The sequence below is a fragment of the Sinohyriopsis cumingii genome, unplaced genomic scaffold, assembly GCF_028554795.1.
Source record: "Sinohyriopsis cumingii isolate HCF-2022 unplaced genomic scaffold, ASM2855479v2 utg003795l, whole genome shotgun sequence".
NCBI classification, from domain to species: domain Eukaryota; kingdom Metazoa; phylum Mollusca; class Bivalvia; order Unionida; family Unionidae; genus Sinohyriopsis; species Sinohyriopsis cumingii.
In genome coordinates, this window is record NW_028316595.1 from 1 (window position 1) to 21,221 (window position 21,221).

At 36.8% G+C, this 21,221-nt stretch overlaps 1 long non-coding RNA gene and 1 pseudogene across 1 annotated transcript in view; one reads left to right on the forward strand and one right to left on the reverse strand.

Annotated features, from left to right (window-relative positions):
• Positions 1 to 2,354: 2,354 nt before the first annotated feature.
• Positions 2,355 to 21,221, reverse strand: part of LOC149769409 (uncharacterized) — a 78,891-nt pseudogene continuing 60,024 nt past the window's right edge.
• LOC149769410 (uncharacterized) overlaps positions 11,887 to 21,221 on the forward strand; it is a 28,607-nt gene continuing 19,272 nt past the window's right edge. Inside the window, exon 1 of the long non-coding RNA XR_016419158.1 lies at positions 11,887 to 12,066. This is a non-coding gene — a long non-coding RNA (uncharacterized LOC149769410). The remainder of the gene's footprint in view (positions 12,067 to 21,221) is intronic.

Consider the following 21,221-nt stretch of genomic DNA (forward strand, 5'->3'; position numbering starts at 1 on the left):
TGTGGGATCATACTAACACGTTCTTCAGCAAAATTAACTGGAAATGTCCTCGAGTGGTTGAACCAAACACAACTCGCTCACTTTAATGAATCAACCAAAACATTACCTCATTAACAATAAAACATCTAAATCTGAGGTGACACAAATGCAAGAGATTGGTGGAATATTTATATGTCGTGCAGCAAGCATTGTTGGCAGCCTCGGCTTCTGAGGTTGCAAAGTTGCGACGTCCGATGCTGTCATAACTGCATCTTGGATGGCGCTAAAATAAGTGGTTGGTGGTCGTATGGAAAAGATTAAGCCTTTGATTACCAGGATGTACTCTTGATGGCAACATTAAACATTTTCGCGGTGTATTTGTTCGAAATGAGCTCACATCGATGCTGCCACACATACGTTCAACCGATAATTTCAACCGGAATTAGGCAAAATGACCTGGCGCACACTGGGATGCATACGTGGTAACACCTCGAAATCGTTTATATTTTGAATCGTATGGACTGGCACCACCAGATGAAGCTTTTAATTATTAAACGAAGAATGGTTAACAACCGCTGTTTTATTCAACTATGACAGTACAAACACGGTTGGACAGGTCAATGTGTAGTCATCTTGTGGTTGTAGCGTTAAATGCACTTGAATACACTCAGCAGTCACTTATCGATTCCACATTAAAGTATGTTAATTATTATACAAAATTAATATTACCATTTACGGTCGTTACTCTGTTCGATGGTGTGGGTCTGAACAGACTTGCCGCCAATGCGGATTTGTCCGACTTTTCTGGTCGTGTTGTTGTAGGTCCTGATCCAGGAAAGATTACACTGGCAAACTTAAAACGTCTAAGGTGGACATTCAAAATATTATTGGTCAACTTAAAAGGCGCTGTCGTATACAACCTGGCTGAAGTCATTGAAAAAGGTGGAATCAATGACTCTTCAATGTCGATTGTTTATATCAAAAAATATGTTGATGATACTAATGCTACAGCAAAGCAATACGTGCATGAACAAATTGCTAACATGACAGCATCTACAGGTATGGTAGGTTCATTTATGTTTTACGGTAAACTTCTGACGATGTAAGAACAGGACAAAACTTTAATTTAAATCAGCAACTAGTCGAATCATTAATAATGTAGATGATTTGAATACACTTGAATTTCACATGTTAACGACGCTATCGTCTGGATCGTATATAGTTATCATAGCCTGATATTATCATGGATGATAAAACCTCTTTTACCTGTATGAAATATTTATCATTGTTAGGCAAAGAGGAAATTCAGTTTACGGTACACTGCTGTGAGGTAAGAAGAGGACCAAAACTGAATTAAAATCAACTTGTTAATAATGTAGATGGTTTGAATAAACCTGAATTTCACATCTTAACGACGCACGAGTCTGTATCGTATATATTTGTGATGAAGTGTGTGTGAGAGGATAACAAAATTAAGGAGGAAAGTAAGAATTTGAACATAATGAATAACACTGAAAACGATTTGTTGATGCAGGCCACATAAGTGACAATTGTATTGAAAATAATATTATATTCATATGATCTAACATGCATAAGGTTATTTACAAAATTACTTTAACATAGTATGTGATAAACTACATAGTTTAAATTCAGACCTGAATGTAAATTTGTAACCATCAAACCAAAAAACAATCCATTTGGGAGCTGAGACCGCCATAATGTACATGTAACTGACAGAACCATGCTATTACTTTTCTATATATATATATATATATATATTTTTTTTTTTTTTTTTTTTTTTTTTTTTACAAATTATATACAAAAAATTGTTTTCGTATGTATATCCATAAAAAAGGATACCAAGACATGACACTTAAATCTGTGTACTATCAGTGTGAACGCTATCATCATACAATGTTACTGCTGAAAAATTCATATGACGCTAAAACAAGTTATGTTCAAATGATATAACCTGTCTACAATTATTTTATCAAATTTAACTACCACCTAGAGAGCTATAACCCAAGGCGGTTGGTGGGGTGGTGGTGGAAAATGTAAAATTTATGATCTCTAAATATACTACCCGTATCTCCAAGAATTCTTTGCAAGTGACGCTAAGGATGCTGACCCATATATTCATACTCCTTAACTATCTTCCATTGGCTAAATGAGTCATGTGACCTCATTCCTGGGTTCAGCTGGCCCCCCAATGGTCAATATTGCTTTGTTTCAATTGCATAACAAGACCCATTCACCTCTCATCACAAATATCCTTGCACTAGTGCAAATAGTTTTGTGATGAAGTGTGTGTGAGAGGATAACAAAATTAAGGAGGAAAGTAAGAATTTGAACATAATGAATAACACTGAAAACGATTTGTTGATGCAGGCCACATAAGTGACAATTGTATTGAAAATAATAATATATTCATATGATCTAACATGCATAAGGTTATTTACAAAATTACTTTAACATAGTATGTGATAAACTACATAGTTTAAATTCAGACCTGAATGTAAATTTGTAACCATCAAACCAAAAAACAATCCATTTGGGAGCTGAGACCGCCATAACACAGGAACCATGCAAGTCACCCACTTTGCATGGGGCCTGTGCAGCCCCAAAATGGACAGTGGCCCGCATCAACCGTGCCTTTCTCAGCCTGCTCCCCGACATTTGTGACTCCCACATGAGAATGTTAGAAGTGCCAACTGTGAAGATTGCACCTAGTGAACAAATATCAATGCTGTTATATTCATGTTTAAGTTATATTGTTCTTGACTTCAGCTGAGGTTTCATCGTGTGTCTTTTCCTGTCATATTTATCAGCAGTGAACCCACTTGCTATTCTGATGTGATTATACAGAGTGTTCAGGTCTGTGAACTCACTAGACCTGAAATGGAAAGAAATGTTTGCGCAAGTATTTATGTGACATGAAAATAATGTGATATAACATATCTATATATAATGTAGGGATTAGTGGTGAACCTGATATTTACCCAGGTTATGATTATGATGGAAAATTTACTTGAAGGTGGATTTTAAACAAAATGTAACTGAGAACACCTGATACCTCTTTGTGTGTAAACTTAACTGAAACCCCAAAAGAAATTAGAGGTTGGAGTGACCTTCAGAACATCTAATATATCGTTTGAAAGCATCCGATTTCCATCGCCCTAATTCACGAATCTGACTATCGGACAAGCCCTGCGCAGCAGCAGTTGTTGCTGCTCCGATTCTAAAGCTATGACTCTTGAAGCATTTTGGATCAAATCTGCAGAACTGCAGAGCGAGTTTTAGCTGTGCATTGAATTCTGCCCGAGTTATAGGTGTGTTTGAAAGATACATGAATATTGGGCCTGGACCCATACCTCGCTTTTGGATGTATCGCTGGAGATTTGAGACCGGACACACTGCAGTATTATTGTTTTTTTTAATTTTTAAAGTGAACTTCTGACCCTGACTGTGTTTGAAGGTGTTAAATATCAGAGTGATGGAATGGTGATCAAGAGCCAACTGATCAATGTGCAACAGATTAGGGTTATGGAGGCTAAGGGACTGCACTGTGATCTCCCCAATTCTCAGGAAGGCATGGAATGCCAAGGAAAACATAGCTCGAAATAGGAGCTGTTTGTACCAAGAAGTTATAGTGCAAGTTGTAGCGTGGATAAGTTTTTCTAACATACAGTTATCAATTGGCAATCTCAATCACAAGAAACTTTATTTCTGTGGCATGCTTGCAGCAGTTTCTGTATTAGAAAAGAGTTTGTAGGGTCTGTATAATTATTGATTTTGTGTACAAACCCAATGGCAGATACATATGAGGATATTGCTGCTGAGGCATAGTGCTTGTTCACCAGATAAGAGATGAAAAGTGCCATATTAGCCTGAGAGACTGGGATTGAGGTTTCCAATGTATATTCTGCAGTGAAAGCTCGATATAAGTTCCAGCTGCGTCGGTAGGCTGCTTTTGACATTCGTGTCAATGTACTATCCAGTAGCGTATCAAGTGTGTTTGTTAGTGAAGCAAGTTGGGAAGTGCCGGTATTGACACTGGTTCTGGGTCTGCATGTGGAGCCAAGGTCCGGAATCTGTGCACCTGCAATCGAGAAAGAGCATCAACCAGAACATTTTTCTTTCCCGGGATGTGACAGGTTTGAAATAGTATGTTGTATCTGAGGCATGCAAGGACCAGGTCTCTAACAAGGTACATAATGGAAGGGTTCTTTGAGGTTTGCTTATTTACAATATCAACCAATGCCTTGTTGTCAGTGTGAAAGTAAATGCAATTGTTTGCAAGTTGAGAAGCCCAAATTTTGATGGCTAGAACAATTGGATATAGCTCAAGGACTGTGATATCTAGCGCTTGCCATTCTTTATTCCATGTGCCATAGAACCATTTGCTGCCTAGTACACCGCCATAGCCAACTGTGCTTGATGCATCTGTGTGCAAATGAATGGCATCAGAGTGCAGCCAGCGATCAGGGAGGAATAAAGATTTACCATTGAATTCTCTTAGGAATGTGTACCACAGCTGCAGATCAGCCCGAACGTCCCTCGTAATGCGTATGAAGTGATGTGGTTTTGACACACCCACTGTCCGATCAATCAACCTTCTCAAGAAAGCTCTGCCTGGCAGGACAACTGCACATGCAAAACTGAGTGTACCAATTATGGATTGGAGATTAAGGAGCGTCATTTTTGTTTTTTGTAGGCAGAGTGTTATCAGACTGTAGCAGTTCTGGAGTTTATCTATGGGAAGTCTTACCTCCATCTTGATTGTATCCAGTTCATAGCCCAAAAAGGTCAATGTTGTACTGGGAAGAAATGTTTTTTCCTCAGACATGGGAACCCCAATATCTGCACAAAGAATTAAGAATTGGTCTAATTTCTCCTTACAGGTGTTATAGTTTGATTCCAACAGAAGAAAGTCATCTAAAACATGTACCATGTGACCAATGCCCAATTTGTGTCCCGCCACCCACTGTAATGCAGTGCTTAAATATTCAAAGATTTTACAACTGGAGCTACAGCCCATGGGAAGGCACTTGTCATAATAATATAGGTCATTCCAAGAGACGCCAAACATATGATACTGAGTCGGGCAGAGTGGAACAATTCTGAAGGCACTAGCTATGTCAGTTTTTGCCATAACACAACCTCTACCAAGTTTTTTAATGATTGCAATAGCATGTTCCACAGTTTGATATTGAACAACACTTTTTTCTGGGGATATACCATCATTTATAGAAAACCCTGGAGGATGTGATAAATGGTGAATCATGCGAAAAGTACCAGGTGTTTTCTTTGGAACCAAGCCAAGTGGTGATATCTGAAATAGCAAGAAAGGGTGGCTCTTGAAACGCCCTGCAAACCTGCCAGCCTCAAGCTCTTTGTCTATTTTGTCTTGCACGATCTGTGGATTTTGTATGGCTGATTTCAGATTATGTGATTGAAATGGGGACAGAGAACCCTCGTGCCCCACTTTAAATCCAAATGTAAACCCATGTTTCAAAATTTGTATCATGGCAGTGTTGTACCCTTTCAACCAATGTTGTAACCTTTCAGCTTTAACAGGAGTAGGAAGCTTACTGTTTTCGCAGTTCCCCATTTCCTTGCTGGCTGTGTTGAAGGGAGTTTGATGTAGGTCCTTGGGACTGAGTAGGTTTGTAGCTACCACGAAAGGGCTGCATGCTGTCAGTTCTAGCTTGTTTTGGGGCATATTTTGGCAACAATTTGAATGGGTGTTGAATGGGCAGTTTGCATTTGCTGAAGGGATGGGCTTCCAAGCAATTGAAACAATTATGCTGGTATTTACAAGCTAGCCCTGCCAAACACTGCAGCCCCTTATGGTAGTTAAAGCAGGCCCCTTTTGGGGGGATTTGATTTTGAGACTGCAGACGGTAATGTGGCAGTGCTGGTGGCAGTCCTGTCACCAATGCTGTCCAGAACAGATCGCATGTAAAGTTCAAGGTGGGTGGAACCCCACTTTGCCTCTCCCCTCTCTATCATGTGACGAAACTGCTCATCATAGTATCTCCAATGAGCCCTGCGCTCAGACAACTTCATGACGATTTCCATGTGGTGAGATAACACTGTGCTCAACCTAGGGGATTTCATGCATATTACTGTAGCAAATCTGTTCCATGCTGTCAACCACTGATTGATCGAGAGTGGGGACTTCCTGGCCATGGGGACTAGGTTAAATTCAGATGTGTTTGAAGTGATATTGCACTGTAATCTATATGTATTGTCCATGGATCTCGAAAGGAGATTTTGAAAATCTATGTATGTCCCAGCCCAAATCTGCTGCTTAATTTTATCAGTTATAGAGGCAGTTATATCAACTGATGTGCTTACAAAGTTGGACTGACTGTGTGTATCTAATATGTTAATAGGTGCTAATAAATCACTCAGAGTACCTATACCTGTATGACAGACTCCAGTTAAGGCTGCGGTAGCCTGTGCAATGCTTCCCCCAACGGATGTTTCAACATTTCTTTCTGTTTGGGCTCTTGAGGAGGCAGATGGCCCTTGCTCTGTTTCCTGCGACAACATGGCAGGTTGTTGTGGACTAGTGGTCCCATGCAGTATCTCCAAGATGTGGTCCAGCTTTCTGTCCACTTGCGCAGTGATCACAGGTGTAATCTGCTGTACTACCTGCTGTGCTATCCGGTCAATGGTAGCTTGGTCTACTGTATCTGCATGTGTTGCTCCCGCTCCATGCTGCTGTTTTTGGCGATCAACTGCTCTAATCCGTGAACCAGATGACTGAACCCTCTTTACAGCCTGTTTAACCCCTGCTGATGCTTTGCGCTTGGGTGGCATGATCTGGTTAGGTTAGAAAAATTAATGTATTAAACATAATAGTAAATAGTAAGAAAGAAGTAAAATGGACTACCACGTATGGTCCTATGCACAAGGCATGTTATTATTTAATGAAAAATGCACAAACATATTATCATTGGCAAACCAATGCATGTAAGGTTACCTGATATAATTTCTTCATTGATAGACACAAATATACATACATATATATATATATATATATATATATATATATATATATATATATATATATATATATATATATATATATATATATATATAAACCTTTTGTCCTTAGCAAAATGGCTTATGTATATAAGGTGGCGGTCTGGTATGCAACCAGACCTGTTATCAGGCCAACCGGCTGATGCAAAAGTGCAAAAGAAAAAGAGGACAGGTACAGGACCTGGCCTGTTATCTCCCAAAGTGAGCAGATAACAAAAGATATTGAAACATGTTCCAGGAAGCCACTCAAAAAGGACCCCTTGTGAAATAATTAATACTTAAGAACAAGGATTTGGTATATAATCATTTAACGGGGGGGGGGGGGCACAAAATATATTATGGGGAACCCCTATTATGTAGAACAGAGTGGCTTGCCAGGAACAAGTCCCAAAAGGATCAGGTACGGGACCTGACCCAGTGCCTCCACAATGGCAGACACTAAGGTTGTTTACGAAAAGCAAAGGAACAGGTACGGGACCTGGCCTGATATCTCCCTTTGTGGGCAGATACAAATAAAATTGAAAGCAAAATTAGTACAAGAGCTAACCTAGCCTAGTTATCGTTGAATGATTGTGCGTTATTTTATAACATGCATTGAGAAGAGCTCCCCGAAGTGACTTATAAAGGTGCCACTGTACTTTAGGGGACAAATGAATGCCATCTGAGCGAAACTTCTCCCTCACATGAGGCCTATCGAAGGCAAAATTGCTATTATGGTCCCAAAATGTTAAATAAGGATAAGCAGACACTTCAGATCGCACAATATCATTGACCTTCTTTTGCTAAGTGACAGTACATCTCCTTATAGTTTTTATCGGCTGCTTCATTGTTATGGTTTAGTATTCCCACGACCCCAACTTGATGTAACGTTGCCGGGAATCTAGGCATAAGCTGACACAGAACGATCTGTTTAACCTTATATTTCTTATGTAAAAGCGTAGCCAATGCGACCATCTTATGTGCAATTACCTCTGGCGATGTCTCTGCGTTTACATCGTTGTCCCCAATCAGAAGAATTGCAATATCGGGGTTTCTTCAGCGGACTTCATTCATGTCAAGGCGCAAAAACTTATCGATTGTGCGCCCCCCGATACCCTTCATGTTTACATTACAAACTTCCGTTACATTAAAAGACGGACTTAGTCTAAGATCCGTCCCGGACCTCAAATACCGATCTACCCTTTACAAAGTGAATGGCCCATAATGATTGCTTTTGTCATTGTCTTTCCAAAATTTAAACGATGGCTATGTACATAAAGAAAATTCTACTAACCTTCTTCTTTCCAAAGTGCGAGCAAGAAAATGATCCTCAGAATTATGAGAAATAATTGTGCAATAAAACAAGAACAATTAAAAGGATCGAAAGGAAAAAGAAGAAAAATGTAAAATTTATGATCTCTAAATATACTACCCGTATCTCCAAGAATTCTTTGCAAGTGACGCTAAGGATGCTGACCCATATATTCAAACTCCTTAACTATCTTCCATTGGCTAAACGAGTCATGTGACCTCATTCCTGGGTTCAGCTGGCCCCCCAGTGATCAATATTGCTTTGTTTCAATTGCATAACAAGACCCATTCACCTCTCATCACAAATATCCTTGCACTAGTGCAAATAGTTTTATCATAGCCTGTTATTATAATGGATGGAGTCCAGTACCAGCATTGATAAATAATAGGCCTGACCTAAGAATACTAATTCGTTAAGAAACCAACATCGGTGCTACATCCTTTTTACCTATACAAATTATTTATCATTGAAAGCTAAAGATGAAATTCAGTTTGAAGTAACATTTCACACTTGTTCATTTGGCTACTTAACATTATTTGGAATTTCTGCTTAATATTAGAATTATCTTTCTATATAAGTAATGGATTCTGACCGAGGTGATGGGGTTGAGGAATTTACCAACAAAGTGATTGATGACATAACATTATCATGCTAATTTTGATGATAATTTTGTTCCACTGCGACATCATGGGGTTATCAGATCCTCGAATACAATGAAATATAATCATGTTAAGAATCGAATAGAAATTGACCCTTGGGATCGCCATGGTATAGAACTACCATATCCAGACAAGACTGGAATCATCGCATTAGCACATCAAAATCTCCGGGATTTTTTATACAATGGTGAAGTAGTATTTACTGCTGTATCCACCCAGATCTGTTTAAAGACGAGTGTCTTAAGCCAACATTGATTAATTTAAGAAGCCAATGATAAAGGCTGTTGTTCAACAAGGACGCACTTGTTCAGTTGATGCCTACTTGACCATAGGTATTTTTTGTCTACATGGCTTTTGCAGTGATTATGTGTGGTAAACAAAATGTTTACTGTTTACTAACATTTAAATTCAAGGCATAGCCTTATGTATGAATTAGTGATTTTTATTTTCTGTTACAAATGCTCAGGTTTCCAAAACATTCTGCTGCGTTGTAGGTTAGGTGACAGTTTGTGTATAAAAAAGATTTTGTAAACAAATATATAATTATTGCTTAATATCGTTACTTGGGAATATGTTAGCAAAGTTAAATTGTGCTCAGATATAATTTGACTAGAACTATTTATTTAAATTATTTATTAGATAATTCCAAAATGCTGATTTACTTTTGAATTTAAGAACTACCGTTATGATTATTGGGACATTGTGCATCAAATCATTGAGCCTTATCTGAACATTCAATACTGCTTGACTTCATTTGGATTGTTTTTGATTTCTGACTTGAGATAAAACATTTAGAATTATTTAGGACTTAATTCACAATAATGTTTGTGTCTTTCGATTCTTCACTATGCATTATTTGGGCAATACATTATTTTTGTTAGTTTGCTACAACTGTTGGTTTTGCATGTTTCCATTACAGAGTTAATGATCATAGAGTTGTAACACTGCTAAATGATCATCAAGAACACATCAAATAAATGGTCGCCTGACTTTGAAATAAATCATGGCATCTCGGGATATGTCCTATCAACGTGAACTAAAGCATCAGTCATGATTTTTAATTGAGTTATTTCATTTTCCGGACATTGCGAAAACGTTGTTATCCTATTTCGCCTTGTTGCCAGTAACTGACATATTTTTTTTTTATTGGATTAATGCATATAACTTAAAACATAAAATACTAGCGAAAGAGAAACAACTAATTGGTAGTAATGAATATGTATATATGTGTCAAACTGGTGGTGTGTTTGGGTCTGATGGTTTCACAGTGATGGTATCCGACTACTTATAATAAAGCATCATCCAATAGTATCTGTTTATTTTCCCTTTCAAATCCAACATGTCGGCGTAGCTTATTAATACTTGTTTTAACCCGGGAACTGTAGCAACTAATATATATATTATTCACACAAACAAACATGTACACGAAATAGACAAAGTTAGAAAAGAATTATTTGTGGCAGGGCTTCAAAATTCACGTCCACCATACCCTTAACACATGAAACTCTCCAGAAGTGCGGAGTATAATTTCATTATATCACACTGCGTTTTCTATCTCCTCAATATATTATTGATATGAACTACTGATTCAAGAAACACTTTCAGACATAGTCTTTTCATTTGAATCATGTTGATGGCTTACATGGCGAAGATGCTACGTGATCTGATAGAAGACCATGATAGTTGATTGGCTGGTTGAGTATTTTAAATCTCCTATTGCAATAAGAGTCTCAATTACCACGTCTTTCACCAATTTTGTATCCCTTTATTTTATTTTGCTGGTCACGCCTCAAGTTCTATGCAATGTAGAGTAATGTATTAAATAAATTAGCATCCTTGCCTATTAATATGATACCACATATAGTTATGACAAGCAACCGAATGTAAATAACATCAATTATTCACCATTGCAATTTTTTTTCCTTGTATGTGTCATGTGATGTGATCTGATGTGATTTGGAATTTTAACGTAGCTTTACCTTGTATGTGTCCCATACGCTCAGTATAACAATGTATCGATGGAGAGTGAATGTAGAAGAAGGGATCTCTCAATTTACCTGCATTAATTATTTGACTGTTTATAACGTAGGCTTGGCACATCCTGGAAATTAATTTTGGAACAGTACACTCTCGTTCATTAGTTCTGTGTCATTTTGCTACAGACAGGTAGAAAAGTTGTGTCTGTTGTTGACCTTATCTTACCTGCTTCCCGATTTTCATTGATGCGAAGTGATATGATTTTAAAGGTAAGGGATAATATCAATGTCGACAGATTTATGCCATATTTAGAAAATAAGAGGAATATTCCATAACCAGTGTGATATTGTAATTTCAGTTTATGAGTCATTTTATTAGCATAAATGAAGACAAATGCATTTTGATCAACTGGAGGACTTCAAAAACCAGACACGTGTATTGTAATTATCTTGGATAATCTTGTATAAAGATGTTTGCAAATGGCCGAGTTCATAGTTATAGAAATTGTGCATTATGCCCGCATTTAATTCAAATATTATCTTCCTACCGGGGGATCGGTCTTTTCAACGTGAAATCAAGCATCTGTAATGATTTTCAATTGAGCTGTATTTCAGACTTTGTAATATGTATGTTGGTAAGTGCTATTTTAGGTATCTCCTGAATATGTGTTTGCCAATATATGTATTCCATTTGTTTACGCGAATTGGTATGGTTAATAAGCGTACCATTCACGTGATGTGGTGGGTGTTATTATATTTGGACTTAAACGAGTTGGCTTTTTATGAATTATTCCCACTAGTCACTGATCGGCACATAAATAAGTGGATGTATGTCAGGGCAAAGGTAACAAGTTGTGTCTACTCCCCACTCAATGAAATCATAATATCGGAAGCGAATAGACCTTTACTGTACTGAATATCAATGGCAATCAGAATATATCATACCCACTCTAAATAGTGTCTGAATAATGCTGCAACATTAACTGTATGTCTTCTTTCATTTGAGATGTCACGTACCTGCGTTCATGAAAAACCACTAATTGTAAGCTCTCGTTCATTTCAGATGGTAAGTGCCTACGTTCATGATGAACAGTTGTCGTGGCATTAAGTAAGTAAATATACTTGATCATCTCAGGCATTTTGCCAATATTGAAATATAAAGGTGAGTAATGATAACTGATAATTTCAGGAATTCCACCAGTATTGAAACATAAAAGGTATGTAATGGTACTTAATAATATCAGGCATAAGGTTAGGACTGGAACAAAAGGCTAAACTTCGGTACGATCTGGCTAAAGCTAGCAAAATAATTGGAAAAAATTACTGTTATAAAGATGCAGTTTTGTTTTATAATAGATTGCATAATATCATATACACAAATATGTAAGGTATGGACAGAAGGTACAGGAGGAATGTGAAGTTTACGGATCATTGCATGTAGAAAACAATACTAATGCTAGCTGTTATGAATGACAGAGGTATTGTGCTTATTGTTTTGGACGTGTGTGCCTCTTTGATGCCCATTTTACTTTGAAGAATGAATGATATTATTATTGTGTATGTAATATATTTTAACTGGTACAATTCTTCGCCAACGTTAATTAGCTCTTTCTCCGGTTTTTACCCCTCAATAAACATTTGATAGAATTAATTGTTAGGTATGTTGATGCACATCAGTGAAGTTAGATGATGAACAGACTAAGTGAAGCCTTAATATAATTCCCAAGTATGACCGGTAATAATGGTCCGACATATGCAGGGCCTAATGAATCAGCCAGAAAGGTGGAGGTTACTTGAATTCCAGTGTAAATAAGCTCTAAATGAGCCGGATCATATATTACACAAATAAATCACGAAAACGACACCTTTCTTTCCCATTCACAATCACAATCTTTTAGAATCGAGTATACCTGAATCAGTTCGCTATTATTTTTGAAGAACACTGCTCATAAATGTCAATCACTATGAAACATTGTCTGGGGTAACTCATCAAATAAAGCGATCACGGCCATCTACTAATCAGTATTTATGTTTTGTTTTGAATTATGGAGCGTCTCGTCACGCATGGGATGAGTTCTCCACGGGGCGAGATTTCCACTATTCCATATTAAATCTTCCTTCCAATTTTATGCGGTATGTTTATACTTAAAACTATAATTTCAGCTTAATTACCTCAGTTGTCCTGGCATGACGACAACGTCGTCAATGTCAAGAGGCTGGTGTGCTTTACAATCCATTGCGATCAGCATTAAATCGTATACAAAAGTTATGTTATAAACTTACGTGTAGAATAAATTAATAAGCATGGATTATTTGGCGTAGTATTCATATTCGAGCATATTTGTTTACATTAATGTATATTATAATGCACATACTTTGCGAAATCACAATACTCATACATATAGCTTGGATAGATACATTCATATACATTCATTCGACAAATATACGATCACTCTAGTCACAGTTGATGAATACCCGCTGTAGGTATGACATCACAACATCGTTATATATTTGTCGAAACGATTGACACCTGTTAATGTCACGGAGTAATCATTAATACTAATACAATATCACAACCATTTCAACCTCTTATTGCAAATCGTTATAAATATGTTACATAAGTATCTCATAGCAAGCCGTGATATAGAAGGCTACTGTATTAGTCGCATCATCATCTCGTCAACTTTGTGAATAACAGCCTGTAATGTAATGACATTATTGAACATGGTTAATTTCAACTCAAACACATGGTACACCATTATCAATACATGTCCAACATTACACACATAATTCTTAAAAGCAGATTGATTCCGATTAAACATAATTAACACAAACGTGCATAAAAACAATCATACTATGACTATACAGATATAAATTCAACTGAGTAAAAGTAATCGAAAAGATCAGTTAACAATTCGTATATATTGGTTACCTGCATGCAAGCAAAATATTAAATTTCAAATCCAATTAAATCATTTTGCATTTGTGTTTGTGTCAAATTATAAATCGATACTAAGAATTGCTTGAACAAAATTTTCTTATTTATCCAAATATTACAAGCAATGCAAAATAGTGAATGTTGCAATTATCTTTCTCATTCTTTCTGCTTGTGTTTCTATCACATTTGCAGCTTACTATTTCGAAACAAGATGAAACAACTTTCGTCATAAAGGAAAATTAACTTTGTTTGCTATTTTATCATTGAATGGACATACAAGTGTTGTTTTGATATTCGTGGTTTACTTATGTATTTATGCGACCGCATGTTTTCAGAACCTTTCATTTTAGGTATTGTTCTATCACGAATTGGGATATTGGTATTCTAAATAGTTATCAAAAAGTAGCTTGCAATTTATTTTATTATTCAATTTATATTAAAATGCAAAACTAACGACAAATTGTGCAGATGAGACAGTTTGAAAGAGAAAAATGTTTTGAGTATATGTCAGAACTTTGGCTCTCCGAAAGGTGTTACATTGTCTGACAATCGTTTACATTGTGATCGATCGGTTGACGAAACCCCGGGTGGCTGGAAGGGCTCAATCAATTTCAGGTATACCTATTTTATATTATTTAACTCTCATCATACATTTCTGAGTGATACTCATTTTTGGAAAAAAACTAAAATGTATAACGGAATCAGAAGTCGTTATATAGTAGTAAGTTAGTTAATAAACGGAGGATATGTCCAAAATGCTATTTAAAATAAATTAATGACAAAATCAATACGTCACGATGGGACTGAGTGATACTTGAATATTCATGTCCAAACCCCTTAGTTCAAAGCAAACAGTATACAATTTGTACGCATGTGACCAGTATTTCTGTGAACTTTCTCTGTGCGTGATTTTTAACGTTTGGTACTATTCATTGCATTTGGATTACGTTTTACAGATGTACACATCTTTATTAGACGAAGTGCCATTTTCATAGTACAATCCGTAACTAGAACTGTATGGTCCTCACATGTTCAGTGTGATTAGTATATTACGTTTCGAGTGTTCATGAACAAGTTACCATACCTATATGGTTTCATTTTAGTTTTTCTTTTTTTTTTTGTTATGTCATCGGAAACGGTATCAAACAAATCAGTATGACTCAAACTTTGTATTAAAGGAAAACCAAAATATGAAAGAAGAATTCGTACACCTAGCTATTCTTCCAGCCATTTACCTACTAATGATTCATCCATGCATGTAAGAAAACTTCCATCCAGCCATCCATCCATACAACACATGCATCCATCCATGCGCACAATAATCCGTACATGCAATCATGCACACATCCATTCATCGATGCACATGTAGATCCATCAATCCATGCATCCATGCGCACATATATCCCTACATACATACATACATACATACATACATACATACATACATACATACATACATGACATACATACATACATATGTGCATGCATGCCTGTGACCTCTCCGGTGGTATAGTGATTAGAGCGTCCGCCTCGGATGTAGGAGGTTGTGCGTTCGATCCCCCGGCAGAGTCATACCAAAGCCTTACAAAAATGGTACTAACAGCTGCCTCGCTTGGCACTCAGCATTAAAAGATTAGTGTTAGGACTGGTCGGCCTGGTGTCAGGATAATGTGACTAGGTAGGGCATCATGATACATGTCTGCTGCATGATGCCCCATTGCTAAACGTCACTATAAACTGCCACACTGCAGACATCGTAGCGATATGATTGATATAAATGTTAAAGCTACGTTAAAAATCCAAATAACTCACTCACGCATGCGTGCCTGCATGCCTGCCTCCCTGCCTGCCTCCCCGCCTGCCTACCTACCTACTTACATCGTACGTACGTACGTACATACATACAGACAGACAGACAGACATACGCACGCACACATACACACACAAACACACACACAAAAACACATACATACATACATACATACATACATACATACATGTAACTTTTCCGTCTGTATGTCACTGAAACTTTTAAATTAATGAAAGCATGTCTTTACAAATAAGATCGCATGGATGAAACTATATTTATCCGTTGTAAAGTATAATCCCTTTCGAACTAGTGTACAGATATTGAAATAGTTACCAAAATTCAAACGAGCACATTCTGTTTGAAAGTTGGTATATGTCCTAAGTAGAACATGCTGACCTTCAAGCTTAGATATGTGGATGTGGTAGCGTTCTCATTGGATGTGAACAATACTGAATCATAGGGAACCAATCAGTTATAATATCGATGGTGAAGGCGAGATATGACGTAGAACAAATAGGACAACCAGATGGCCAGGAAATATACGTTGTGTCATCGAATTATCTTCATATGCAAATGTTGTTGTATGAATGAATTGGTTGTAAGATAACAATGCAGTCAGAAAATCAATATTTATTTTAACTAGAGTGATTAGGATCATTAGGTTTATATATACTAATGAAATTTTATGATACAGCACATTTAATGGAAGCCTAGGGTTTGTTTAAACGCCTTCAGGAGATTTGTAATGTTTCTGTTTTCCTGTAAAACATAACAAGGATATTTTCTTTGTTTGACTGTACCTGACCAATTTCCAGGCTTTATTATAATCACTGTCCATTGTGCAGTTCTATATTGAACGAATTCCTTTTCTACAACATTTGCATTATTTCCACATCAATAATTAAATCATGGTCAAACTCGACCTAATACATTTATTTGGAAGGCTTGTAACACAATACTGATTGGCAGACTACACGTGTGAGGGCACATGCACTGAACATAAGTAACCTAAGGCACAATTAAATGCTCAGCTCTTGAAACACACATAATATGGCTATCGTTATATGTGTACACGGTAGCCAATTCCATTCTGCATATGTAATATCAGGATAGGAGTATTATATCAGTCAGGGAAGCTTCTTTCAATTGGATATATATATATATATATATATATATATAGAGAGAGAGAGAGAGAGAGAGAGACAGAGACAGAGAGAGACAGACAAAGAGAGACAGACCGACAGACAGACAGACAGACAGAGACAAAGATGTGGGTACCACGAAAACTTTGTGCCGCGGTATGCCGCTATATTCCAGAACAATCCAAGATAAGTACCACAGTATGCCACAATAATATTAGAGTCCGAGGATTTCCGTTTCTTGGATAAGTGTCTTGGATTTGTTATAAAATATGTCCGGCTCTCAAACAGCAGAAACTAATCTTGCTCTTATTCTATCTACGTAACATAACAGCATATCCATTACCTTTTTTGAAGTAAATTTCGGCTCGATATAAATCGCATAGCCCACTACAGAAAATAAATGTCAGGATCTTGTATTACTCGAAATTTTTATATGCGTGTTAAATGTTTAAATTATCGTGTCAAAACAGTAACTAAAGCGGGGTGATTAAGATCACACTACAGCAAACACCGAATAAAATAACGTCTTGACAAAGAAGTCTACGATTTACCAACTACACATTATATATTTGGCAGGGAAACATTGGGTATGATGTTAAAATCCTTGCAAGATAGTTATCACTGAGGGTCATTTAACAAAACAAACTGATTTAATATACGAGAAAGTATTTGGTGGACCATCAAAATGATGTCAAGTTGTAACAAAGACACAGTAGTTATTTCTGGAAATCTAAGGATGATTCTCGGTAATACAAAGGAATACCTGTACCGACCACATTAACATAATTGAGGAAATAACTGAAAATAATGACGTATATCTCCCATTGGATCTCGAAATTGAACCAAACGTTTGATTTGGCCCGCATACCTTTGACAGCATTTCATTTGATCTCCATATTCGGCAACGTGACGCCGGTCTAACATCTGACTAAAGGTTGACAAATATAAAATTATATATATATATATATATATATATATATATATATATATATATATATATATATATATATATATATATATATATATGACAAATATAATTATGTTTAACATTGGAAATTAACTTCTAACAAATACAACTGTTTTGGGAAAATGAGGAAAACATTTCTTTCCATTTTCATGTTGTAGCGAAAAAAGAAAGACTTGCTCTTAATAACTTTAATTCGTACAAATATTATCACAGATGATTTGCCTACGTCATTTGCTACAAACTACGGAAGATCAGATACAGGCATTATGTAATAGAACCGGAAAAAATACAAAACAAAAATACAGCGGCCAAACGGTTTACCAGTAATATTGTATACTGTCGAGCTTTCCCTCTACCGGCCAGTGCGCACGCTGGAACCCTATGTAGATGTGCACTAACACTATTTAATCTCTTCCGTGTTTTATATTCTCAAAACTCATCAATGTAGGCATGACACTGTTTTCCATGAAGTACGGATATCTAGCAGGAACGCGTGTTTTCCCTTAAAACAGCAACGCCACTATACATCATTGAGTATAATTTCTTGAGAAGCTTGAAAGCTGATTTACCTTTAATAATCACCTTTGAAATTCTTGTTGTTTACTTTTTACTTCTATAATATGACACGCGATGAATGAAATGAAGAATTAGTTGCACAAATATATTAGGTTAGTTAGATTAGTTTTTGTGTTGACGTTTGATGATCTACATCTTGCAGGTCATAATCATATACCTAAAGAACTGCAAAACAGATTCTTGCTCATCTCTGCTTGTGTACTTGATATTTGGAGTACCAACTTTTGGTTGTTATGGTAATGAAATTCCCCTGCATTATATAACCTTGAGTATAAACTGTAGTCATTATCTATAGTTGGATCTGGTGTCGGGGCAGAAGATCTATTATTTTGACAAGATAAGGACGTAAGATTACGTAGTATCTATAAATACATTCTTACACATCTGTTTACTGTTACTAATAATACAATTATTTTTAAATATGATCACAATTTTCGGAATTTTCCCATTCGACTGGTCGGTCAGGTGCTATCTTAATGTAATTAAGTTATTTCCGATTAGATGAGATCAATCATGAGAGGTCTTTAACGATTTTGTAAAGTTGTGATTTGTCACGTTGGAGCAATGATTATGAACGTGTTTTAGTCTTTTTGCCCTTACTTAAGTAGGTGCGACTGGGCAGTTTTATTAATATTCTTTATTGTGTTCATGTTGTACCGGTAAAATCAACGGGAGTATTCAACGGTATATTTTGATATTATTTAAGAGGATATACATTCTATTGGATGAATATTTGGAAATATAAAGTTTTCATTACACAATACTATTATTTTAGAACTATTGTTAATCATTCAAAGGTGTTCTGGGCAATGATATTTTGACACGTCTGGACTGCTGGCCAGTGGATCTGAACATTTATACGGAACGTTTCATTCTATTGGACGTTAATACAACCTGTTCAGGACTTTTCTAAATTTATAATGATATATCTTCCTCTTAAAGTTTCATTTTATAACATTTATAATTTTAAAAAATTCTTATGGTTATCCATATAGTTTGGTTTCGCTTCCATATTTTGCTTGGTTTGTGACCATAGACTGGTAACAGTAGGAGCAGTTTACCTGAAATTGTTCCTGAAATAACTTAAGCTAGCTGAAGTCAGACAAAACATTACTTGTTTTGCATTTACTGCACAACGTCTGATCTACTCCCAAGCAATAACACGCATCTTGTTCTTGAGAGCGTATCTTACTCTTCCGAGGAGGGCAGAAGCTAAAAACAGTTGTAACGAATGACCTGTTCAAAACCTAATGAGCACAAGTGAAAATATTAAATTAAATAATTGTCCTAAAAGTTCCATCCATGGGATGTATGCAGCGTCAAGGAACTTCATTGAGATTTAGTGTCGTTTTCGTCTGCATGTCCTTTCAAATATATGTTATGGTTTGGCAAACCTATAGTGTCCTAATTTTATACCGTACCGACAACACCTATGACGCAATTTGGGTTGATCAAGGAGTGGATGGCAATTTTGAGTTGTTAAAATTGAAATTGTGTATGCCTGTGAAAATCGTGTCGATGGATAGAGAAATGCGTTTGTTTCCGTTTAAGGGCTCCAGAGGTAGTTCAGCGCTGTCATTTCGCGAACTCACCATATAAGCTATATAATGCAGCGTTCAGCAGATTTCATGGCAAACAACTACCAAGTGAGTTGCAGAGCACCAAAATACGCATTTGTGGCTTTTCAAGATGTGGATCTGGTGAACATCGAACCTACCCGTAGTACAATGTAATTTGATAAGTTGGAAGTGTCTGAAGTTATTATGCAGTTAACGATCTTCTGGAGCCCTCCAAAAGTGTATCCTGACATCAAAATGAATCGTGTCCTACGTGTACATGACAACAAGTTGTGGCTGTGCCGTGAAAGCATTATGTTGTGAGTTGGGCTTGTTCGGTTGGATCTGACTCCTATGGGCGACATTAGGAAACTAGTCAGTTACTACAATCTGATGTGTCTAAAATAAAATGAGCAGTTACATATCACTATTTCTCGCCCGTCTAACAATTGCAGATCCCTCTAATGCAAAACCGGCTTGTTAATAGTCGTCTGAAATGCAGTCGCGATGTCTCTTACAAGTTGGTTGGTTTCGGACGTTGCGGTGGATAATCATCGTCTACAAAAGAAAAAATATTTTCGATTATCTTATCGTCAGAATTGGAGATATTCCGTTGTGTTTTCGCCTTTGATAACCGCATTCAGTTCGTTGCGAATTTTGTATTTCGAAGCGTTGACAAAATCACTATAGTGTACCTGTTGTGCCTTTATGCGGGGCAAATTTGCTTCGATGATTACCGTCTCATGCAAACCAGCATCATCAACTTAGATTCATCACAAAGACATTTCGACTTCTACGGACTTAAAACGTCACTTGAATCTTTAATTATTTACGTTTTGGCTTTCTGATGGGCATCCCTTGATGGCATAGGCGTTTATCGCCGTTTTATTCAAAGCTACCGTTGCAAGCTGGGATAGACGCCCGATTTTTTGACATCTCGCAGATGAAGCACTACCTGCGCTTAAGCGTTCACCTGCATCACATGGGTTTGGCAACGTTGTCTTGTCACAATAAAACCACGCTTGATGATACACAATGCCCAAAGTATTTACGGCCTCACTTGATCAGTAAAAGGACCCAGCGAGAACATGGCTATTAGATGGTTTGTCACCAAGACAGAATTAGGTGACTTAAGCAACCATGTTGATGTTTGCATGGATTTCAGATGGCTTGATACATCATGCTCGAAACGGAAAACTGCCAACATCTAGCGAGGATGCTTCAGACTGCGAGGTACAACTGTAAAAACCGTGGCTGTAACCATCAGGAACCTT